This window comes from Carassius gibelio, chromosome B19 (assembly GCF_023724105.1).
Source record: "Carassius gibelio isolate Cgi1373 ecotype wild population from Czech Republic chromosome B19, carGib1.2-hapl.c, whole genome shotgun sequence".
Classification (NCBI taxonomy): Eukaryota; Metazoa; Chordata; class Actinopteri; order Cypriniformes; family Cyprinidae; genus Carassius; species Carassius gibelio.
The window spans coordinates 18009118-18036018 of record NC_068414.1 but is presented as its reverse complement, the minus strand read 5'-3'; the positions used below and the strand labels follow the sequence as shown (position 1 = coordinate 18036018).

General features: G+C 36.1%; 1 protein-coding gene across 2 annotated transcripts in view; it reads right to left on the bottom strand.

The window, feature by feature from the left end:
• Nucleotides 1-26901, bottom strand: part of LOC127978579 (ataxin-1) — an 89420-nt gene that overhangs the window by 11752 nt on the left and 50767 nt on the right. The window contains exon 3 of one of the 2 annotated variants that reach the window (XM_052583329.1): nt 18826-18915. The gene's annotated coding sequence lies outside the window, so the exon portion shown is untranslated. Of the gene's footprint in view, nt 1-4890; nt 5242-18825; nt 18916-26901 lie in introns of those variants that run through there. The other variant, XM_052583330.1, reaches the window with a different exon arrangement.

Sequence of the window (26901 nt, the reverse complement as noted above, 5' to 3'; positions counted from 1 at the left end):
TTCATCAAGAATTCACTGTAGTGTAATGTGTTTCTATTGCATAATGAAGCTAGACTTGCATGGACAAAGTACTTAAGCCCACAAGGCTTAAACGACCCCAAACCAAAACAAAAAACAGAGTAAGTCACGTGTACATGCAAGATTACAAACACACGTTTCTTTCTCTGGAATAATATAACACACTAATTAATTGTGCGTAAGTGTATTATGAAGGTAAAACTGTCTATTTAGATTTTATGTTCACTTTAAGAGCTACCCATCAAAGCAGGAGTGTCTAATTTTCCTCTTCATAAGTGTATGGGGAGACACGTGACAAAACAGTGATGTTGTGCAGTGTTATGGCTTGTTTGACATTTCTCCCTGAGCTCTATTGATTGAACCCATTCAGCTGCGTCTGTTGTCCAGAACTGGTGGGAGGGTGGTTTTGCATGATAAACAGGCCCTGATGATTTAACAAGTGTCACAGTTCTATAAAAGAACAGGCAGATTCTGCTGTAAGGGGAACCCACCCTTTAAGCAAGTCTGTGACTTACTCGTGACTTACTATTTGTGTGTATGGAACACTTACACAAAGGTAACGAAATGTACCATAGTATCACTATGGTGTTATGTACTATTCTAGTATCAATGACATGGCACCATGGTTGGTAATAATACAGTACGTACTATAATAAAACTACACTTACAAAAAATACCATACAATATTAATACCGTACAATAAGTACCATAATACAACCACATCTTTTGGACATGTAGTAGCAGTTCTTGGACGTACCTTTGATTACTAGGTATCAGATGATAATACAATAAAACAAAAATTCATGGTATATCTGCAAGTACAATGTTATTACCCTGTGATACCATCACAGCACCATGCTGTTTTGCACATACACCATAATACTATGCTTGTGTGGACATGGCAAGACAACACTGAAAACTGTATGATGGAGAACAAAGGAAATACCATATTATACTGCATTAATATGGTAATCATTCAGAATCATGATATATATATATGTGTGTGTGTATCAAAATACCATAGCATAACCATCTGATACCATCACTATAGCACTATGCTGTGCTTGTTAAGCTTCACATCCTCAGACAATGTTTTAAAATTAGACATGATAAGAGACCATACAATACAGATCGTTATTAATGATCAAAGGTTGTGTTTAGGTTCACACTGGTCATGTCATCACTTAAAGCAGACAAAACAGCCCTCAGCTGTTTAAAAACTGCAAGAGCATGTCCTTTGCTCTAAAGTCAAAGTAGTGTAGAAAGGTGACGCAACAGCTGAACACTACTGATTGACAGCTACTGAGATCGAGCAGGGTGTTTATTCTCAGCACTTTCTCAATCAGTGTTTCTTTTTCTATTTTGCTTTTCATCCCCCCATCCGTTACTTGTTCATTCCTTCCCTTTGGCTCTCTCTCTCTGCACCACCCCCAACCTCTCTAAGTATTTTTCCTTCAGCATAATTTGCATCAAACAAGGGCAAAAAAGAGTGTTAATAACCCAATTATCATAATCATTTTAATTGATGATTTAAGTAATCATGCATGGTAGATGACAATATTAACCAGATGGTATTATATATCGCTAAAAAAGCAAATCTAGAAGTTTGAACTGGTCTCTTGCAGGTCATTGAATGCTCATGGTGAAATAAACCCTTTATAATGGGATTATATTTGAAAACTGATTTAAATGGTAATCAGTGGATCATTGTTCCCAGTTTGATGTATGATCTAGATCTCGATTTAATCTCTACACATAAGAGCATAATATATATGCTTCCCATGAACCAAAGCATACTCAAAAACATTCTATGCATCTGAATTTCCCAACTATACAGTATGCAGAGTTATGAACATCAAATGCATATGAATAAGATATGAAAACTGGGCTGTGGGGCTCTTTTCTTGTTTAACTGCTTCAGGTATCAAGAAAATTCCCTGTAGTTAAATTCAACATGTTTGTATATTTACTTGTGCAAACACCTCAATACAATTTATGGTTGTTGTTATTTCATCATAGGTCAAAGAACATACAGGTAAAAGGACAATGCCACCATGACATATAGTATTTCCAAGAATGTACTGACATTACACACAGGCATTCTTGGAGAACGGTTGAGAAGTTATTTGAATTCGATATTGTGCTTTTTTTTTCTGTGGACAGAACAGAAGCAGCATACTTCTCTTAACAAAAAATTTCTTAAAAGGTCAGAGACAGCTCCCTTGTTTGTAGCTAATGAGAAGATAATCAGCAGTACTGTACCAACATAAAAATTATAAAATATGCACTATAGTGTACAAATCAGAGATATTTAAACCATCATTAAAATCAATTGAATATTGTCTTTCATTACATATCAATTGAGAAAGTAAATCGAATATTTCTAATTCTAAAAATGAATCTGTCACTGCGAGACTATTTAAATGAACAGCAAAAATACTGAAGCAAAATACTTTATACTTTAAATACTTTATCTCCACCATCCCATCCCATAAAGGCAAAAATGGCAAAATAAATGACAGTCCAAAAAAATAAAAAAAATAAAACTAAATATGAGATCAAATAGTTCATAAATCACAGATTTTTTTCTGATGTTACATTATTCAATACCAACACTATGGAATGATGTTTCAGAGGAAAATTTACCAAATTTACAATTTAGTCCATCAAATTGACAGATAATAATTATCGCTAAAAACCTCTATGACTCATCCCTATTTAGTACATATTGCAAAGGCACGCAGACACTATATTTCAAGGACAGCACAGTAAAAGAAAGAGAAAGCCACAGCATGATGAGAGTGAGAGAGAGAGAGAGAGACAGGGAGAGAGAGAGAGAGAGAAAGAAAGAGAGAGAGACTGTAGTATTTTCTCAACAAATCTGCAGCTCATACCATTCTTTAATGAATGTCGATATTGCAGGGAGCCAGTTAGGATTAATGACACTGATGCCAATGGGGGGAATTCTATGTACACACACACACACACACACACACACACATACTCACAAACATGCCTCAGTGTGTTGCTGTGGTATCCCGGGGAAAGCCAAGTCCTAATCTTTCACAGTTGGGTCCTCTCAGCTCTCCCTGCTTATCCCTCAGGATTAAACCCAACACACACACACACACACACCCCTCCATTACTTCAGCACTGTAAACTAAGAGCGTAGTGAGAGTTGAGAGAGAGACAGCAGTATAAAAGCCTTGTCAGCTGGATCTTGCCGAGTGCAATAGGAACAGTATCAGATGACCTGAAACCTAAACTTATTGTCCTCCATCAGCCCTGGCAACACTATGAATCATGTCCCTGGGGTCCCAGAGCCACGGAGAACAGCGGGGACAAATCAGAGACATTAATCAAAGACATTCACTGTGACTCTAACACAGACATTAATGAGGGAAAGCATGGGCTCTCCGAATGCATTTTGCTCCATAAAAACCCACTCGCTCCGCAATAATGCACTGCAACAATACATATCATCCAGAGCGCACTGTGGGCCGCATTAGTGGGTCAATGAGAGATGACCATGAGGATGACAAGGTTTAAGTCAATTTAACCACAGCATTACTGAAGAGAATGGAACTATGTGAGTAATGCACACAACCAACCGCATTGATTCAAAACGCTAAAATATTTTAGATTTGGAAAATGCGTTCAGAATAAAAGTAAAACATTTGAAGAAAATACAGTACATACAACGTATTAAACTTATTTTCATACTGTACATGTAATGTTATAGTTGAAAGTAGTGACTATCAAAAAAAAAATTAACATTATTCTTGTATAATTATGGAATATTAATTTGAGTTTAATAATAAATACAAATAAAAACGTGAACTTTACTGGTAATTTCCTGGCATTATCTGTTAACGAAATTTATTTTACTAAATGTAATGTGTAATTCAAAATATGGATAAAACTCCTGTGAAAAATAAATATGGAAAACTACTTTGTATTAACACTTTACCCTTGGCCCTATTTACAGTTTAAGTATACACTTAGCTATATATATATATATATATCTACACACTTCTATAATATAACTCTCTAGCTGAAGGTTGTAAAATAATACTAATACACATATAGTGCAAATAGTTCAGAATGCATCTAATATGCCCCAAAATGCTGTCTAGGTAATCATCTCACTAGACACAACGCTACTGTACTGTAGCCCCTTCCACACTTTTCTGAGGTAGTATCCCTTTAAAAGGTGGGCAGATACTCACAAACTGTCCCTGCCTTTACAATCAGTCCCAGTGCCTGATCTCTACAATGAACAGCACAGAAATGGATAGAGCGAGTGAAACGGAGACAGCTTGTAATGTAGAAACGACGAAAGAAAAGAAGAAATGGAACACTCTCAGGAGAGAGAGCTTTGTTGTTGCATGAAGAAGTGCAGCTGAATGACTTGCACTTTCAAGTTCAGAGATAGGCTACTCATAAAGAACATGAAGCACAAAGACAAGACAGAGACAGAGAAAAACTGAACAGTGTTTCCCAAACTTATCTTATGAACCTTAACAGTTCGATCAAGTAGCACTTCATTAACACCAATTAAAACTCACATTACAGTTTTGGTGTCAAGCAATATGCACATACAGTATACTCACAAATGGACCCAGTTTGTTTTGCTTCTTTGTTTTAAAAAGGAACTTTACATGCTAAGGTGTCTACTAATTATTTTCATATTATGGCTCAAGTTTAACAAAGCAAAACTGATTTTTTTTTTTAAATACCTCTTAAAAGCTGCTGAAATACCATTTGGATGCTGTTGGGAAACATGCTATAACTATAACAGAGACATGTACACTCTCTAACATATGCATGTTCAGGTTAAACATAGCGTAGTGGGAGTGTGTCTAAGCTTACCTTGGTGTTCAGAGAGGCCATTGAGTCACTCTCTAAGTCTTTCTCTTATTCCCACAGGAGTCAAACAGACAAAGTGAGCCCCCTCTCGCTCTCCTCCCACCCCCAAACCTTACGGAGGTACAGTGGTGTTGCCGGCGTCTACGGAGGCCCTTCCTGCTGAGGTCATGGCTGTGGACAAGCACTGCCCCGTGCCCCACCGGGCCCCGCGTGTGTGAGCTCTGAGCCCTGCCTGCAGCACTCAAACGTGCATTATGCAAGGCCTCTCCAGGCCACCAGCTCTCCCCTCCCTCTCTCTCTCTCTCTCTCTCTCTCTCTCACTCACTCAGCTCCTCCCACACCTCACCTCACCGCGCACCACCAACTTCATCAGGTATTCATTCAAAAAAGACACAAGCCAGCTGGCAGCATGCCCAGACTACACTGCTAGAGAAAGAGAGAGAGAGAGCAAAAGAATGAAAGGGAGAAAGATAGAGGGAGGAGATCAGGGAGAGAGGGAGGGATATACAGAAAGACGGAGGAGGGAGGTGAGAGTACGAGGAAAATCGAGAGAGGGAGGAGGGTTGTAAAGAGAGAGATGGAGATTAAACCAGAGAGCGATGAAGAGATTGAGTGCTGTTTCTACAGCTACAGGCACTTCTGTGTCCCTGGGTGTTTGATTGTTTTTAAAACTAAGAGCTTTTCTTTTAGTGAAGATTACATTAAATGTGTCAAGGAAACTTTTAAGTAGCTACAGAGTTTTTTTATTGCTTAATTCGCCACAAAAATAGGAACTGTTATAACAATCTTAAGAAATAGTAAAATGGACTTATTGAAAGTTTTTGTGGAAATGATTTTTATAGTACATACTACTGTTTAAAAGTTTATTATTTTGTTTCTCATGCTCACCAAGGTTGCATTTATTTGTTAATTAATACAGTAAAATACAATAACATTGTGAAGTATTATTACTATTTAAAATACTTTTTAATAAATGTTAGTTTATTTCTGTAATGAAAAGCTGAAATTTTCATTGTCATTGATCTTTCAGAAATCCTGATTTGATGCTCAAGAAACTTTTCTTATTATTATCAGTGTTGAAAACAGTTGTGTTATTATTTTTGTGGAAACTGTGATTTTCTTTGAAGATTTTCTTTCTCTTTTTTTTTGGATGAATAATTCAAAATAGGATCTGTAACGTTATAAATGTCTTTTCTGAAATTATGATCAATTTAATGCATCCTGCATGCTGGATAGAAGTAGTAATAAATAAAAGTAATCGAATAGAAGTAATCTCTTTAATCTAAACATTTTATTATGCATAATTTCTAGTTATAACTGTTAGGATATAAACAATGCAATACTAAACAACAGTACTACTATACTATGAAATTCAAAAAGTCAAAAGTGCTTCATAGCTGAAGAAATAGGCCTATAGACAAACTATTCAGATGAGTAAATATGCCCTCTCATTTATGCATGCACTCCCACACACAGCACTAATGATCTGAGCAGAAGAGCACACACAAACACAGGCCCACACACACTTCCACGGAGAGTCAGGATTGGAAGCTCATTTCAGGTGAGCTCACTGAAAGCAGAAGGACATTGTGATGCTAATCCTGTACAACAACCTCTCATCTAATCTGAGGCCTCTAAACCTTTCCGTTTCAGCGCCATTTCAAACTCAAATGGCATATAAACACTAGTGAGAACTGTTGCTATACAGTCCTGTAAATTCATCAGCAGGTGGTGCTAGAGCCAACAACGTCTCCGATTCGTAGCTGAAGGCTAGAGAGTTTGTTTAGCTGACCTAGTTAGCTAAGCAGTTTTGATAAATATGTATTCTGCTCAGTGGTGGTGAAGATGGCGCGGTGAGACTGGACAACAGAAACATCTCCCACAGAAAAAGATGGTGAAGCTAGGGTTATGTTATTAATTAGGTAACACTTTAGTATAGGGACCAATTCTCACTATTAACTAGTTGATATTAGCATGCCTTTTATTAGCATATTGGCCGTTTATTAATACTTATAGAGCACATATTCTGCATTACCATATTCTACATCCCTAAACTTAACAACTACCTTACTAACTAACTAAAAATTAACTATCAAGCAAATAAGGAGTTTACTGAGGCAAAAGTCATGGCAAATGGTTTGTTAATAGCGAGAATTGGACATGAAAATAAAGTGTGAGTTGATTTAAACTAAACTAACAAAATTATGTTAAATAATTCAACTCAAATTGTGAAACTTGTGTATTAAATAAATTCAATGCACAAAGACTGAAGTCTTTGGTTCTTTCAACTGTGATGATTTTTGTTGTGATACAAGTTTTGTATTTCATTTGGAAACCAAGGTCCTAGAGTCTGGAGGAAGGGCGAAGAAGCTAATAGCCCAAGTTACTTGAAGTCCAGTGTTAAGTTTATAAAATGTGGAATACGGATGTAGAACAAAAACACAAAAAAAGCGCGTGCTGAACTTTGTGAATGAGGCTCGCTGAAGTTCTGCGTGCACAGACTCCATGTGAGCCTGCCGATGAGTCGATTTAACGCACGGCTGAACAAGCGTCCCTATGGGCCGTGTTATGGAAAGTATGAGGCAGTCAGAGGTTGTCAGTGCTTTAAGCTTGGGCTCGGTCATTAAAGCGAGTCTTATCTGAAGCGCAGCTCATGATAGGCACGCAAGGAGTTCCCTTGTTAGGTGAGGGAGTGTGTGCTGTTTACAGAACCGCAGTCAACAACACAAGCGGCACGGGAAGGTCTGTCTGTTGCTGTGGTGACTAATTAGCTATGCTCTCTATTTCTGGACCCTTAGAGTAATTAAGTGAGTTTTTGTGTTTTTACTCTGAAGCACATGCAGTCACCTGAGAGATTGATAAATGGATGGGGAGAAGAGAGAAACAAAGAGATACAGACCGAGATTATGACAACAATCTCTCGCTCTGGAAATCTGCATCTGCTAACTACCTGATAACAAAATATTGCCTTATTTCATTCTTCACAGGAGATGAATCTGCTCTCTACAGCGGAGAACATCATCTTCCTTCTCTCTGCAGATTGCAGTCATTAAATAAGAGAAAGACTTGACAATATAAAGACATCAGATTCCTATTTGCATTCAGAACAGCTTTAATTCCTCTTGGGATGCTGTCACACCAGTCCTGAAATGTGTTATATGGCAGCATTATTTAAGAAAGACCTTTAGTTCTTAAAGACTGTCAAACTGAAATGTTTAGCAGCTGAAATAATCATAGCTAAGCAGTGCTTGTCTTGTTAATTATACATGAGCTGCGTACAGTCGCAGAGATGCTCGCTTCCTGGGTTTTCGTTTTGCCATCTGAGGAAAGTTAAATAGGTTGAACACAACTGTGCTGGCAAACACAGAATGATTTGATACTAATATTAAGACAACCAGATCGTTGTTGTGCTGTACTTGTCCATGAAATGGAAAAAGTTAAACCCAGTTTACAAAGTTCAGTTTGAAAATGTCTAAACCTGGACTTAAGCTGAGTTCACACTATTCCAGGTTTATTATAATTATGAGACGGCAAATCTGATTCTACACAGAGCTGTTCAAATATTTAGAAGTGATTTGTTTCTATGGAAATGCCCATAACACCACAGGGTCTATGTGCGGCTGCACTGTTGATGACAGCAAAACTTCATCACTAATAATATATGATATGATATGATTATGTCACAATTTTACAGTTTGCACTGTTTCTGATCAAATAAATGCACCCTTGGTGAGCATAAAACCTCAGTCTTTTGAATGGTATAACACAACACAAGACAACATAACATAACATAAGATAACATAACATAACATATACATTTCTGTTGAATAATTTCAAGTGTAAAAAGCTCAATGGAGGCAGCTGCGTTTGCATCCCAAGGTGCATCTGGTTTTGCAATCATCCGACCTAAAGACTCTAACATGCTGGATGCCCAGACTATCAAAGACACATCTATTTTAAACTGCTTCTTTTATTAGATTTCTTGGAAAGCTGAGTTTAAATCATATCCAAGTGCAATTAACAGTCCTGTTTTATACTTGACACATGATGCTAATCACAGAATGTATAAATAAACATGGAAAAAATGTATATAATTTTAAACAGCAATATGCGCACACACACGAATAAACATCTACCATTAAAAAAACGTCTTCTATAAATAGTTCTGTTTATCTAATGCACAAAATGATCGGTTTCATATTCCGCTGAATATCTAAGGTGTCACTCCTGGGGTTTGCAGAAGAATTTGTTCTTTCTGTGTCACTCTAATAGTTGAGTGATTGAAAAAGCACTCAGATGTAACTTCACAGGAAAGCTCAGCACCATTCAGTGGAATGTAGCCACCCTCTCATCGCCAGATGTGGCCTTTTACATGCACGCACACTGAATGGTTTCAGACTGATATGCATTTTTAGACCTGAATAGCAGCAAGCCTTTGATCGCACCTGCACGCGAGAGAATGGCTGTGACTCCCTCCGACTGTCTGCAGTTCAGCTGTGGCTTCCCTCTCTCCGCTGCTGTCGCTGTGAAGCGAGGGATCAACTCCAGAGACGTGTCGCCAAGGAGACACATGAAAGGCTCTATACATACGCATTACGCACTTGTGCGCACCCACGCATTCATATGTGGATGAAAGAAATCTCACACACAAGACTGGCAGCACTGACAAAACGTACAGTACATTACTTTAAAGGCATGGTTTAATAAATAAAAAAGTATACTTCACATCACAGGAATAAATTAAAATTTTAAATACATCTAAATAGAAAAGTTATTTTAAATTGTAATAATAATTCACTTTTTTAATGTATTTTTTGATTTTAAAAAAACAGCCTTAATGAGCCTAAGGACTTCATAAAAAAAAAAAAAAATTGCCAATCCCCACGTGAACCATTTCTTTAATCCAGTATCTCCTTCTCTCCATCACTTCTCTAATCATGCAGCACATTCTCTCTTGCTTGTATCGCCATCATCTGCCTCGAAGCACTAACAACCCAACACTGACTCATTAGCTGGGTGAATAGACAGATTGGCAAAGAGCGAGCAGTGTCACAGTCATACCCAGCATGCCCAGCAGCACTACAGAGTGGAGTATTAACCCCATACTGAGGCCTGAGGAGAGAGGAATGACTGCAGATTAACGTTATGTGCTTTTTACTGAAGCGCCTGCGGCAAAATGCAATGGCCGAATGCTGAGCTCACACACACCAGTCAGAAAAGCAGCAGTCAGCTCTTAGTCTGAGAGTGAATTGTGCTCTATTAAATGGAGAAGTCCTTTTCAGTTGAATTCAGCGCCTGGATTTGAATTGCAGTAGCAAACCGATGTAGAAATGTAAATGAAATTTGAATTTAAGGAAGTAATGTTGCATTCATGAAATTAAAAGTCATGCTGTCTGTGTGTTATTTTTAATAATACATTTTTGCATTTGACTGTATAAATATCCCACATCGAACACACAATGTGAGATACTTAGAAATGTAATAAGAAATGTTTCCTGAGTAAGCATATCAGCATATTAAACTGATTTCTAAAAGAAGTTACCGTGCTGAAAATTCAGCTTTGCATCACAGGAATAAATTACATTTTAAAATATATTCAAATATAAAACAAATATTATTTTTACTGTATTTTTAATTAAATGAATGCAGACTTGGTAAGCAAAAAGTTTACAAATCATAAAAAAATGGTACCAACTCCACAGTTAATGTAATGTACATAACGTCATTATACTTAACAAAATAACTTTGACAAAAAATATTTAAATGTTTATATATATATTAAATATGGCTTACAAAGTATATTCATGTGAAATTTGATTATTTATTCATGATTTGTTACAAACGTATGTATGATCCTTTTGAATTTCTAAAAATCTCTGTGCATCAGCTTGCACTGGCTGCCAATAGCTGCTAATAATCAAATTCAAGGTACTGATGCTTGCCTACAAGACAACCACTGGCACTGCACAAATATAGTATAGTAAATAGAAGTATAGTAAATTCTAAGTCTAAGTTTTTTCTATGTACCTGAATGCTCTCTCCTGTGTGTAATAATGTGGCAGGGGAAAGAGAGAGAGAGAGAGAGAGAGAGAGAGAGAGAGAGAGAGAGAGAGAGAGAGAGAAAAGATGAAACCGTAGATGATCAGAAACTCAGTCCTGGCTCTGTTCATTCTCTCTCAGTGCCAAGTCTGAGCGAATAACTATAAAAGAGAGTGAGGGAGGCCTCCGGGGTCCACAAAAATACTCACATATGATTGCCTAGCTTAACAACTGTAAACCCTAAAAACCCTTATCCATATCTAAATATTAGAAACTAACCCTCACCCAAACCCATTATTTGAACTCAATTTTTTTATATGTTGGTTGGAAGTGAGAAAAAAAAAGACATTTTTGTAAATTAATTTATAATATATATATATATATATATATATATATATATATATATATATATATATATATATATATATATATTTAATTAAATATTTTTTTCTAATTTTTTAAATATTGTAAATATATACACTAACAAATATAAAAAATAAAATAATAAAAATAATAAAAAGATTTAAAAAATATTTTATTTATAATTAAATGTCAAGGGTCAAGGTCAACTTTAAATAAAGGGAGGTTTAGAAACCCACATAGTAGACTAATAACGTACATGTAGTAGCACTCCTTTATAAAATTTCAACAGGCTGCTAAATGTTTGTTTTTATATTACATGAATCATCTATCATGACTGTATTAATGAGAGTGTATTAACTAGAACTGAATGACCTCTAAATCAGACTCATAGAAATGAATAGCTCTCGTCTCTCCTCAGGGACAGCTCCACACAGCCAAAGCTTTAACTGTGTTAAAAAGTGCAGATTAGACGCACATAACTGCAGAAGTGTGCTGGAGTCTGGTTACGACCTGAAATCAATTTCACGTGTTTGTTTGTCCTTAGCGCGAACAGACGGTGGCTCTCTGTCTTGTCCGCTGTTACCGCTCGCCATGTCTTTCTCGCCTTCCCTCCATTCACAAGCCATCCTAAATCCACCACTATGTGGAGTGTGTATCAGTGTGTGTGTGAGGGATTACGCTGAGGCAAAGCACTGCTAAGCCCCTCTATTACTCGATAATCCCACAGGAGTGTGTACACATGCTCTCGCAGAACAAATTGACGTACTGACAAATAGAGACTGAAGAGACACACTCTGTGATAAATAAGAGGCAGAACAACACATATAATTAAATATTATAATATAATATAATTAAATATTATATAAAAAAGTAGTACATAATAATATATTAAAATTATACCCTGACATTTTTCATTATTATTTATTTCTTTTTTTATTGATAAATTGTTAGCTATGGTACTTTTTAAATAACTTTCTGAATGCAAAAAAAATAACATAACAAAATTCTAGGTTATTATTAGGTGTATAAGTTCTTTAGGAATTATGAGCAGCATAAAAAGTTAGGAATAAATCATAAAACATATATATATATATATTTTGAATACAATTTAACTGAAAAATTGTAGAGTAATTAGAATCTTTCGAAAACTTAAAATAACGTTTTAAAAATGGTACAGGTTAGGTTTTATGAGTGGAATATTACAAGCAGCATATAAACTTTTATTCATTTATGAAATGAATCAAATAAAATATTTATTTAACATTGTGAAATGTGTTTAAAAGCATGAAATTAGCAATGCAAATTCTAAAACAACTAAATAATAAAAATACAGACTAGTGGTCTCAGACTGTTGGAAACAGCATACAGTTTTTAACAATAATAATGAATAGTATTTAACAAAACAATTTTAAAATGGTACGTGTCCATAGGCTGGAAATGTACACACTCCTGGCTGCTTCAGTGGACATCTTTCCACCATCCTTTAGCACAAAAGACCAGCATAAATCTAAAGCACGTAACACGCAGCCGTACAGCAACACAAACCTCAGAGCTCCAGCCCATTATCACGACTGTACTGCTGTGAAGACCGCCCCCTGCATACAAACTTACAGCTGCATCACACCGAAACCTACAAGGTGGAACATAAAAGTGGACCTCCTACAAACACACACACAATATTCCCCAAAGCACAGCATGAGGCCCTGTTCAAAGCTATTCACACACTGTGAACCGCGCCGAGGAGTCTTTATGTTCCTGAGAGAGCAGGCCTGCAGGACTCAGGATGGAGGCTCTTTGAATTGAGGCAAAATGGGACGGTGTGCAATTGTGTTTGGTGTGGTCTTGTTTAGTTCTGCTGTGGCTCAGCAGTGCCAGCCAAACTAAGACAGACTAAAGGGTTGCTTTGAGGACACTTCTGTGATCCACAACAATACTCACGTCTGCCCACACAGCACAGATTGGCCGATGTCCTGTACGCAGCAGATCTGGGACACTAAAATGTATTGGAAAAGCTAAGATATGCCATGCTAATGTATGAATGTCACTGCATTACATAACAACATATCAAACCGAGTGGCAAATGAAACGAAATGAAGCTATAACAACACTTTTGAGTCATTTTTTTTATGTATAACTAAAATATATATATTTATTAATCTGTATTTTTCTGCTTTTAGTAAATAAAATCATTGACTGTGTCAAAATGTATGTGATCATTTCATAGACTATTATTAGCTACATTCTACAGCATTGAAATGACTAAATGGTTACTGTAAATCTGATTTGACCTTTTGTCATTGTACGGACTGAACTTCTGTTTCAGGAACATTTCTCAGTGCATAGCGACAAACAGGCTTTCAGGAAAATGCTGTGTTGGTGTTTGATGCTATTTAGCATTTGGGAAGAAAATAAAACCCAGGGCAATTAAAGATTAAGGTGTTATTATTTTAGCAAATATATATATACATTTGTGGAACATTCTGCTAGTGCTTAAGGTATTTTTCTTTAAATTAAATGTCACTTACAGTAGTTAAAATTTTTTAAAATATTTTTACAATGAACAATCCTTTTACATCAGTTTTTAAATCTTGATTAATGTTTGTTTCTACATATAGCCTACTAATTAAATCTAATGATTCAAACTGTATGAATTAACATTATATACCATGAACAAAGATTAAAATTGAACAACAGCATGTTTAAAAAAAATAACATGAACCTAGATTAATAAAAAAATAAATAATAATAAAAATAAAATAAAATAAAATAGACACATCACTGGTCAGGTCTAAATGGCAGCATGTTGTGCTGTTATCTCCCTGTGAGATCTCTCCCATCCTGCTAGCGCTCTCTTAAGCAGTGCTGTGATCATTCATTTAAGACATATTAAACATTTAGATAACGCCAAGATGATAAATAGAGGGTGAGAAATGAGTGTGACAGGCCAGCTCGCCACATGAGAATCACACTATACATGATGCAAATGAGACACTATAGAAATAAATGCGGCCGCGATAAACAACCCCTGACAGTGCTTTGACTTTATATATGAGTGGAGCAAATAAACACAAGCTTTTATTTTCAGAGTTCATAAAATGCCATTTCATGGTTTTCTGTAAGCACCACCAAAGTCATTTTACGGTGTATTTTGACCTTTGCTGTTGCTTAAACATGCTCTGTGTGGGTTGCAAAGCAGGATATTGATGATTAATTACTGTGAGTAATCAGGAGGACAAGACTCCAGAAAATGTCAACACATCTACTCAATACATCAGGATCGAGGAGGAATAGAAGCTTATGGCAGCAACACTTCTCAGAATATTACTTCACGCTGATTGCTTGGCTCTCCTTCTCCTTGACCCTGCTTTCAAAGGACGAGATTTTAAAAATAACCTCCAACAACCTGCATGTTGAAAGAGTCATTTGTGTTCATCATGTAATTCATGTAAAACGACACTAGATATGACTTATACTTCGGCATTGAGCTCGCTACCTCTGACCTCGAAGCTCATGCACACCGGCACAGGGTCAGCGGGTTGCCTTTCACACACGCCAACAAATCCCTGGCCTGCCGGAGCTTGTTTGGAGGTATAATATAACATATAATTGGTTTCCAAGAACGTGCTGCAGTAAGAAATCATCCGGGCTGGTAACATGTAACTAAAAAGTCTGAAGATAACATCAGTATTTATGTCTAGTGTGATGGAATGTTAAACAATTTGTGAACACAAGTACTAAATTCACACCGTTTGCAATGGATCTCTAGAACTTCAGCAGTAACAGTCTGACCTTTTGACCCAGTGCGTGTCAGACATAAGACCTCTGCCACCTGAGAATAAGAAAACAGCTGTTTGGTTTCAGACACAGCTTAAATATACCACTTCGGAGATTAGAAAAGCAAAAGCAAACACTTGTGCTCCTAAGTCCTCAAAAGCCATTCCATGTAAGAGGTTGTTTGGATAAAGAGTAAACTTGTCAATATTTGTGTATGGAGAATGAATGCATTATTAGAGCAAGAATTAGTGTATTGCTGAGAATCAAAGTTTAAAGTAAGGCTAAGTAAGTTAGTTTACTCAGCAGTCATATTCATAATATCCTCAGATAGTACAGCTCCTTGAACTGGTAAAGACTGATTAAATGAATAAATAAAACAGCAACACTCAAAACTACAAACAATAACTTTTAAAGGGACTTTAGGCCTTACAAAATTACAACGTAACTTATGAAAACAGGTGGTCTTTTTTTTATTACGTTTATTTGTATTTACATTCATTGCAATAAATTTGTGTTTTTAAAGATTTACGATTTACTTTAAGTTAGATGACAGTCAATGAAATCTAATTGTAAAATTACCTCACAACTGATAAGGTAATTGATGATCTATTATGTATCCCTAATTTAATATCAGAAATAAAATACGACAACACCCTTAAGCCAAAAACAGGTCCTATTAAGACCAAGAAGAATATGCTATGGTATAAAACAAGTGTATACCGTCATATTGTGTCAGTCAGTCGGATGCAATATTCCTTAATTTTGTTGCCAGATCCCTGCTGATTCCCACCCCTTGGTCAAAGGTCGAATAAGTTTCAAATTAATTTCTGGGAGAGCAACATCACAGCATGTCGGAGAACTGAATGTTTATTGCTCTGACCTTCTTTCAGTGTTCCAGAACCTTTGACTTCCAAGCGGCTCCAGCGAATGAGGGCCAGTGTGCTGAGAGACATGTTTATGACACCAGTGAATGTGGTTTGTGTTATTCTGAAGCTGCCAATCAAAACGGTTCAAAAGACGAAGATGGAAAATGGAAGTATGATATAAGTCTGTGAGTGAATGTTAGAAATGAAGAGGAGAAACGTGTGCGAGCAGGTGTGAACGGGTGCATCTATGTGGACGGTTGGATTCCAAGGTGCTTCTGTGTTTATGCTAGTAATTTATTTATTCTCCCTCTTTCTAGAAAGCACTCCGCTGAGATCACGGTGTGAAAGGACACGGTTTTAAGTGCTGAGGGGGAGAGGGACTCAGGCACAATGGAATGCCACTGCTACTCCTGCCAAGAACACTTTTCCCATGCGCCCGGGAGCCAAGACTTCCCCCAACCGCCAAGAATAGCACTGCTGTCCTCGCACACTCACCAAAGTCTCACACACACACACACACACAAACACTAGGCTAACACAAGACTGGGTTCTGCAGCACCCAAACTTCAAAAGAGTCATGTGCGCAACACACACTCCTGACAAAAAATGACTTGAATTTTACTCTTCATAAAGGTTCTTTGTTGGCAGTGATGGTTCCATGAAGAATCTTTAACATATGGAACATGTACAATGGACAAAGGGTTCTTCATAATGAAATAGAAGTGTTCTTTACACTATTTTTTGTTTTGTTATGTTTTTAAGAACTGTTCACTGAAAGAATCTTTGGAAGACCAAAAATTGCTCTTCTGTGGCATATGGAACCTCATTTGTGACCCTTGACCACAAAACCATTCATAAGTCACACATTTGTAGCAATAGCCAAAAATACATTGTTTGGCTTAAAATTATCTATTTTTCTTAATATTTTGATTTGTTTTGCACACTCAGATTCCAGATATTCATATACATGTATCTCAGCTAAATATTGTCCTATTCTATCAAACCATGCATCAATGGGAAGATTATTTATTTAGCAATAATTTAAAATTGTAATTTATTTTAATTTCTAAAAAAATAAATAAATAAAAACTACACTTATGTCTGGTTTTGTGGTCAAGGGTCACATTTGGAACCTTTATTTTTAAGAGTGTATGGATATAAAGAACACAGCCGTCTAGCTTAAAGTGACATTTTACTGAAACTTCTTTTATCATTCCTAAATTGTATGACTGACTTTCTTCAGTGGAACATAAAAGAAGAGATTTTGAAAAATGATGATTTCACAATGAAAGTCAATGCTGTCCAGAGACAAGAAATACAGTCACTAAAGGGTCACTAAATCATAACAGCATCGACTATCCCTTTAATATCTTCATAAGCACACTGTGCTTTGATCTTGCAGATCCTCCATATTTTTATAATGACATAACAAACACTATCTAAATGGAATTTGATGCTTTCCAATGCACTCACGACTTCAATTTGTCATTTTGGCTTTTTTTTTTTTTTTTTTTGAGGGTTTTGAGAACTAACCAACAGGAAAAACACATCGCCAAAGCCCACCTTTGCCATATGAACACTTAACAAACGATTAGGACATTCAGAACGCATAAGGAAGCGCAGCATCATGAGTGTGATGAATTGCTATCCTTCACCACGCTGACTAAGAGTCCAGTGACCTTTAACAGGAGGACAGCTTTTACTCTAAATGCCCATGAGTGGTTAGAGGAGCCTTTGGGATCTGAGATGACAAACCGAGTGAGTGAGACAGAGAGAAAAACAGACAGAAAAGAGAGCCTCAGCTCATGAAGTACTAATTTTGATTTGTCTCTATTAATTACGCTCAAAATGAGCTCATATTAAGACTTTCACAGGCCTGCCCACAAGCTAGAGCTGCCTGTGTGATGATTTGTCTCTCATTTATGAGTTTTTCAGTCATGCTACGATATATTGGCTAGGCTAATTAATTGCCTCATATTTGGCCAGTTTGAGATTATAACTGCATCTGTTGCTGGTACATTTAGGTAATTGCACTTGGGTCAGTTTCAGTATCTACCATCAGTCTTGTCAACGATTAATGGACTAATTTAGTACATCTTTTTAGAAATTCTAAGCATATAACATGAACTGGTATGTTTTAACTTTTTAAAGTTTTTGTAAAACATATAAACAACAGCACTACTATTTTAAAATGATACTTCAAATCCTGTGAGCATAAATGTTTGCACCACAATTATGTTACACCAGTAGGGGGCACTTTAGAAATTCATTCACAAATCAAGAGAAAAAAAAAACACAAAAATATCAGAAAATCCACAACAACAAAAAGAAGAATTTCATGCAAATAAACACACTTAATGTAATGCACTTAAACTAGAGTAGACTGTATACACTCTCGAGAACATGAGCCTGTTCACATACACACATATCTCTCAAGAACACGTGTATTACTTGTTAATGAGATGCTTAACCGTCTTCTACGAACCCGCTACACGTGCACACGACAGAGTCTGAGCATGCTACAGTAAACCTGCATGGTACAGTACGCCTGCAACCGACCGTGCTTCAAGCATGAATCATTAAAGCAGTGTTGTCCCAAGCGGCTTGAGCTAGCTAGCTTTTTCCTGGAGGTGTTTTACGTGAGAGCGTAGCTTTCAGCTGTGTTGTTTGGTAAACAGCCCTGTTGCTAGGCAGACCTGTGTTATTGCTCCACCAATCAGGGCCTGATTTGACGGGTGAGTAGGACACAGCTTAAGCAAGAGTTATTTTTACAATTGCGCTCCAGATAATGCCTCGACATGAGTAGTAAAATGTAGAATTAAAGGTCACTGCTATCAAAAGGCATACGTGTATCTGTGTGTGTGTCTGTGTGTGTGTGCAAGTCCTGCTGTCATACCTCATTCAGTCGCCTCCAGTGTTTCAGCAAGTGTTGTGGCCCATTGAAGTCGTTACAATCCCAAGGCGACTTGCAGGCCTCCAGCACAGCCTGTGGACACACACACACACATATATTACTCAATAACCCAGAGCCAGCAGCCTGTGCAGTCACAAACAGGACACCTTCCTACCCTTGAATTCCCATCCTGTCCCGAGCCTGTGAGCTAAGCGCTGAGCGAACATGATCCACATACAGATGCCTTCAGGTGCATTTACTCTAGTAGTCACACTCATACTACTGCAACTCTGTCATCTTGCAGCTCCACTCCCTTCAGACGCTCACAACACAGAACAGACCGCTATGGAAACCGAGTAACAAGACAACACAAAGGCGGAGGTGTGGGTGTACAGTGAGTGTGCTCTTTAAATAAAGATGGTCTTTATTAGAGCTGCTCTCAGATCAGCGTTGAGCTCACGAGCGCGCAGGATGCACAGTAGCTGCTGCTAGACTTTGTTTGGTTTCTTTCAGTAACCACCTGCGGTATTCCATGAGGCATAAAGCGGGAATGACATCACATCCCTCAACTCCCAGAAGCACAGACCTTAGATCAGTATTCAGGAGTAGGACTCTGCAGTACAGATTGCAGATTGCAGCAAGGAAGCCGTGTATCATTTATCTCTGGGGCATTACGTGAGAAATAAACTGTTGCCTTCAGAGGATTAGATGGCAGCAATCTATTTCCGAGTGACATGCCCTCTGCTTATGTACTGTAGCATTTGTGTTGCATCTAGGGATGTGCAAAAATATTTGTAAAAGTTGACTAGTCAACTAATCTTTCAGAACTGGAAACCCTGTATAAAAATGCTGATTTCAGGTTCACTTCAGCCTTTTTTAGCAATCACAAACATCAAAATAGTGCTGGATTGTGATCTAATGAATGGAAAAGGAAGTAGGGGTCTTGTTTGTTTTTTTAAAGATGGACTGAGATCATCTACTGTATATGGCCATTTAAACCTGAATGCTGAACGAAATTACTTTTAGCAGACGTATGCATTTTAAAAAATATATTCTTACCACATACGACTACTACTTAATGTAAAATGAATTATTTAATGTAAAATTTTAAAATAAATAAAAATATGTATTAATATTTAACAAATAAAAAATATTTATCAAAAATCTAAATAATATATTTATTTAAATATAGTTTATTAATACATAACACATTCAGATTTTATAAAAAACATGCATTTCAAAATGAAGACTTTAAAAAATTATTCATTAAAAATAAAAATAAAAACTCTAAAGAATTACAAAAATATTGATTTATATATTTGTTCATATATATTGTATTAGAAGATAATTTATGGTAAATTTGATCAGATATATAGATTTCAAAATAAAATTTTCCTCTACACTTTCTCGCCACATTATTATTAAATGTATAAAATATATTTTATAATATATATGAATTTCAAAATTAAATCTTTCTCTAAATAAATCTAACCTTTGTTAATTTAAATGTAAAGTTATAAAAAATATATTACATTCCTTTAAATAAAATATATTTAATTATAAATAAATTGGAATAAATTAGATTAATATATCTGTTTATACTGTATATAATGTATTTAATATATCATTTATAATATATTTTATCAGATATACAGATTTCAAAATTAAATCTCTCTACACTTAAATGGCACAAAATAACAAAAATAATAACAATGATGACAAGAAGAAGAAATCTAAAATTTATCATAAATAAAAAATAGGAAAAAAATATAATTATTTTCTATATAAGACATATGCATTTTCAAATTTCATTCTTTCTCTACACCATAAGTTGATTGTCCATATCCATTTTCACTCATCTCCTAGTTGCACCAAAGCAGCAAGTTTTATGGTTTTTAAGTTGTGATGGTAATGAGCAAGAGGTCATGGTTATATGTCAATGTACTTTCGTGCTTTCTTTGCAGTGATTACTGAAGTATACACTTCTGCCATATCGTCCAGTTCTGCAGATTAATTATTCTCTGTACTGCTTTGGCAACATTGTATTTTGGCAGACGTGCTGATAAAACATCATTGATGAGAGAGATAGACCGAGTGAGAGAGAGAGAGAGAGAGAGAGAGAGAGAGAGAGACCAGACAGATGGTTGCAGCGGGTGGGTGCAGTAAAACTTGTGACATCAGCCATTAGTGCTACAGGAGTCTGAGACCGAGGACAGATAGTGGGATGTGTGAACATGTGAACGAGGGAGAGAATGAGTGAGAATCCTAAATGCCACAGCGGAGAAAACCAAGACATAAGTGTTATAGACAGTCAACACAACATTATATGTAGACCATCCTCTGGTATCAAAACATGCCACTTTGCACTGTCTTCTAGATTCCTTTGTGCTTGAGAAGCTCTGAAATACATGCATCTACATGCAAATACATGCATGTGGTCTTACTGTAGATGATTCATCAGTGTGCGTTAATTTAAAAAGAAAAATGTTTGGCATGTTCAGAACACCACACTATAATAATACTCAAATCTCTTATGGTGTTCCACAGGGTTCCATTTTGGGTCCTCTTCTTTTTGCAACACCTGTGCTCACCTCTCTTCACTGGTTACCGGTTAAGTTCCGTATTGTTTTTACAATTACTGTATGCTTTTTGTTTTTAAGGCTTTGCATGGGCTTGCACCACAGTTAATTTGTGATCTTCTCTCTCCAAATATTGCTCCCCTTCGATCATCTAGTGAATTTCTCTCTCAGCTCCTTGTTCTTGTTTTAAAGCTAAAGTTGTTAAGATTTCTCGGTGGCTGCTCCTAGGTTCTGGAATAGTCTTCCTCTCTATATTTTATCCGCTCCTTCTACTTCTGTTTTCAAATTCTCTTGGAAGACCTATTTCTATTCTTTGTGTTTTAATTCTTCCTAAAAGAAATTTTATGATTTGTCCATTTCATTGTGTTTTGTATACAGTCGTTTATTTAGCTTTGATGTTGTTGTTTATTTTCTGTACAGCATAATGGTTTCAACATCTGTTGTTTTTAAATGCGCTTCATAAATTAACTAAACTACTCAAACATACTATGTTCAGTATATAGTATGCAGCAATGTACTGTAATGTATAGTTCACTGTGCACAGTTTGCCACTGGCGTGCAATAGGAACTATTAATAAAATGTGCCCTCCACACAATTAAAATTATCAAAAAATGTGCACATATTTTTAGTGTATTTTCGGGACTCTTTCGTAACGTCTTTTATTTTCCCAGACACATTATCAAAGCCTTTCAAATTAGGATGAAGAAGATGGTGATTGTTGTTGGTAAATTCATATTTTCACACATTAATAGCCTACAGCAGCGTGGTAACATGCATGTTACAACAACAGTTTGCTTTTACAATGCTGTCCCTAAATAATAAACGTATTGAAAAAATGACTGACTCCCAGCAGGTTACTATAATAATTTCAAATGTCACGTGTCTATTTACACAATTTACAAGTGCAAATAGGTAGCCTTGTTGGCAGAGACACCAGCTTCACCCACACATGTGTAATTGGGTCCAGTCAACATTACTAAAGACAGTCATCAGTCGTCAGATTCAGTGAAGTAGATAATAAAGTGTGTGTCATATTTCTTTTGACCCTCGCGATTGACCCTCGGTTTGAATCTGCTTTATTGCTAATTTTTTTTCTTCCTTTTCAAATTTCAAAGCACATCAGAATTTTTTTACAAATAATAATAATAATAATCAGAAAATAATCAAAAAGTTGAAAATAAAATATTAGGTAGGGTAAGGGCAGGTCTAGGGCCTTTGTCCCAATTACGTGGCATCCATTTAATACTTTGAATTAAATCAATATATTTATTTGTAATAAAACAATTAGTTATTATTGCATATTGTTTTATAATGTATTACAATACTGAGATGCAGATAATTGCTACTATTTGCAATAAGTAACTAGCAGAATATACTTCTGATTTAACATACACCGTATTATAAAAGGAATCTAGCTATTTGCACTTAGTGTAAATAGCATCTATTGCTAAGAAAATATGCTATCTTCACTTAGTGTAAATAGGCTCTGTCGTGCGAACCTGTGGCTGCATGGTTATATCAGATCTATTCAGCTGTTTTAGTATGCAAAAAAGACACCTTCAAATGCTATTACTGTCACTTTAATGCCTTTTTCCCCTTTCATGTGTCACATGTTTGTGGCTGTAGCCACAAGTCATAAACAGCAATGGGGTAATTATATTCTAACATTATGAGACACAGCTTACACTGCTAGCATCATTTAAGCATTTCCCTGAATGACACTTTCCTCAAAGTTACTATCAGCTCTAGCTCAAGGAGTTAGTGTTGGGTAAACAAGACTGCCAGGAGGTTAGTGTTTAAGGTGACATGGGTAGAATGAGAAAAATGCTTTTAAGAACAAGATTATGTATGTTGCAGCTCCAGCCAAACATTGACTTATTTGACTTGGTTGAACAAGTCATTTCTACAGTACCATTGTGGATTGTACCATATTTCTAAGAAATGACATACTTTATACAGAGGTGAGATACTGCCTGACAGATGGCCAGACATATTGGAATGAGAATTGTCTTATAATTTTTCTACAGAAGTAATTTCAAATCTCTGTGAAATATCTTAGCACCTTAGACCAACAATGTTTCATACACTACTGAGAGGCTCAAAGTGCATCTGGGTCTATAAACATTTATATCCAAACCTGAAAAAAGAGACAAGATATAGATATAGGAAGTGACACTAAGTGGAAACTAATTTTTTCAATTCCATTTTTTTTCACCAGCAGAAATTAAATGAAGTTGTGGTCTCGGATATTACTCACCAGATCATTGTCAGAATCTGTTGAATTTGTTGAAGAAAAGTAATCAGATTTTCACCTTTTCCACTAGGAACGGGCGATATGACCAAAATCTTCATGATATGTGTAATTTGAACAGTAACGATATATATCACAAAATAGTTATTTTAGCTTTAAATAAAGTCTTTATGACATCAACATTTTTGATACTATAGAAATTCATAAGAATATACAAATAAACAAATAAATAAGAAATGCTACATTAAAAAGTAATCAAATGTATAAAAACAGCATATTTTTCAATGTGTAAATCAAATCTATATTACTTTTTATTAAAGTTGCAAGAGTGATTTAGTCAAGAGCAGTGAGAGATTTTCTCTTTTGTTGTTTGATTAACATGAATGACAGACAGCAGGAATATTAGACTGCTGTCACTTTAAGAGCTGCCCAGATCCAATACACTGTTACATGTTTTCTTTTTCAGCTGTTTGCTTTCACTTAAGACCTAAATTACTCTGATTGCAAGGATGCGTGCAAAGAAGGGCATTTTGGCACATACACGTGTGTATTTAACTGTTCAAGGCCTATAAAGCTGCAAAAATAACTAGCCTCTCTGACAGCACTAGCATATAGCGAAACAAGTTAAATCATGATCAAAATCTTCAAAATCTTCTATTTCTATCGGTTAATTGTCTCTACCGGTATATGATAGCAACCACTTAGCCGCATCCAAGTAAGAACACCAAACATCCTATCAACCAAATGAATAAACCCATCAGAGCACCTCAGCAACTGCACAGCATCACCCTGGCAGCCATTCAGGACACCCTAACAACCACATCACCATGATTTAACAGATCAGAACACCTTAAAAACTACCACCTACAACACCCTAGCAATGTGTCTGTGAATTTTGCTCTCCAGAAAATGTAGTTATTTATATCTACAGTTGAGAGAAGTGCAAAATGAACTTCAGAATTCATCATATAAAAGTTCAGCTCTTATTATAATGCTGCATCGCCCTCAGTCTCTAAAGCCCTGATCATATCCCCTTATCGTCACATGGGAAATTTCAAATCAGACTGAAGGAGAATGATTAATTCAGACAAATCTTAGATATCTAATATTGCCAGCAATGCAACATACTCAGGCAAAGCACACACGAACACGAACTGTTGCCGCTATCTGTTTACGGTTCCTAAAACAAGTTTGCAATCTCGTGCAAGTCTGCTCCACAAAGTAAATTTTAGAGTAGTGTATGTGTGTTACACAACACAGTGCAGTGTGTAAGGTTCCCATGAGCAGATAATAGACAAGCAGTTTGCCAATACCATCCTTGTAGAGGAGCTCGGTTGGCAGAGAAAGAGACAGAACATAGGAAGAGAGGGAGAGTGAGGAACAGAGAGGATAATGGGGGATGACACATCAAGAGGATCAAGGAAAGTTAAGGGGTGAACGGACTCTATGCAGAGGGCTTTAAAATCCCTCCTTACCTTCCTACAAACTGACAGATCTGTCTGAGCCACATCTGTGTGAGCAGGGAACAGAATTCACTTTCCCTTTGAAATAGTGAGGATCTTGATCATGGTCCTGTACTGACAGATTTTATCGATTGGTGTAAATTGTCCTTTCTATGTACTTAAAACTAAAGAGATGATTATAGATTTAAGGAAGAATCCTAGAGTCATCTCTCTTGTGGTCATTAATGATCATGTTGTTGAAGCTTTGCAGTTATAAAGTGGACTGTACTTTCATGAAGATGTTTCACTCCTGTTGTATTGAATCTATTGAATCTGTCATTACTTTCTCATTTGTGTGTTGGTATGGATCACTAAATGTTAAACACAGAAACAGATTGCAGAGTATTGTTAAAGTGTGTGGTAAGATTGTTGGCACCACTTTAAGTGATTTGAAATTCTTGTATAAGGCTAGGACTTTGAAGAGTTCATTATGAATGATCCCAGCCATCCCCTGCAGAATGTTTTTAAATTGCTTCTTTCTACTCGCAGATATTATTTGCCTTTATGTAGGACCAATAGATTTAAAAAATATTTTATATCAGCTGCCATTGTTTTTTTTTTTTTTTTTTTTTTTTTTTTTTATTACAAATAGTTTGTTTGTATATTGTTAATGGAAGTTATTGCTTTTGTTTGTTGTTTGCATATGGTTTACTGCTGGCTGTGAAACAAACTCTCTTTCAGGGATAATAAAGTTGACCTTGACCCCGAGCTTTTTCCACAGCTACCAATAGTGGGTGTATTGAGAAAATGTCATATTTCACATTCTGGTGAAATACTGACCATATTAAATAAACAATGTAAAAACTTGAGTTTTAATAAAGTTTTGACTCAAATATAACTGAGTCACAACATATGACTCACAGTATGAGCAGATTGGAAAGATTGTATGACTTATAAAACTGATGCAAGTAATGCAAATTTTTAAACCGATTTAACTCAATTTAACTTCTTATTCACTTATACATTTACATTTAGTCATTTCGCAGACGCTTTTATCCAAATTGTCTTACAATTGGGGGATACATAAAGCAGTTCTTCTTAAAGAGGCAAACATACACAGGAAGTGCTTGTAATACCAAATTTTAGACATTTTTCAAATAAGTACAAGCTAGAAAAAGAAGAAAAAAATAAAGAGAAAGTTTTTTTTTTTTTTACGATGAAGCCAAGTTGTTTCGAAAGAGATGAGTTTTTCAACTTATAAAATAAACAGACTACATTTCTGATTAATGTTTTGCATCTTTTTGAAGTTTGAAAATTCCTCTGTTCCACTAAAAAAACTTCAATTCAAATGGGTTTAAAATACCATGAGGGAGAATAAATGATGACAGAGGATAAATTATTTCTATAAACATTTCATTCTGAAATGAAGGGAACAGACCTAATCAGACCTATTAGATCATATAAAGCCATTTTCATGTCAAATCAAGCCATGCACATTCAAACATGATGCATCAATGCCTCATACCGCTGTCATAAGGTGCACCATATGCTTTGCACACAAAGTAATCATGTTGCTTTTCTTCTACAGATGGAAATGGCATGGCATACACCATCTCTCTTTTCTCACCGGACAGAGAGGAAACAAGATGGAGTGCCTCAAAGGAATTCAGCAGCAGGTGTGTGTGTGTGTGTGTGTGTGTGTGCTTGTATTAGAGGACAGCAGGTTGAAAGCCTTCCTTCTTTCAACCTACAGAATCCAGTGCACACACACACACACACAGAGAGAGCAGCATTGTGAGCATGCTC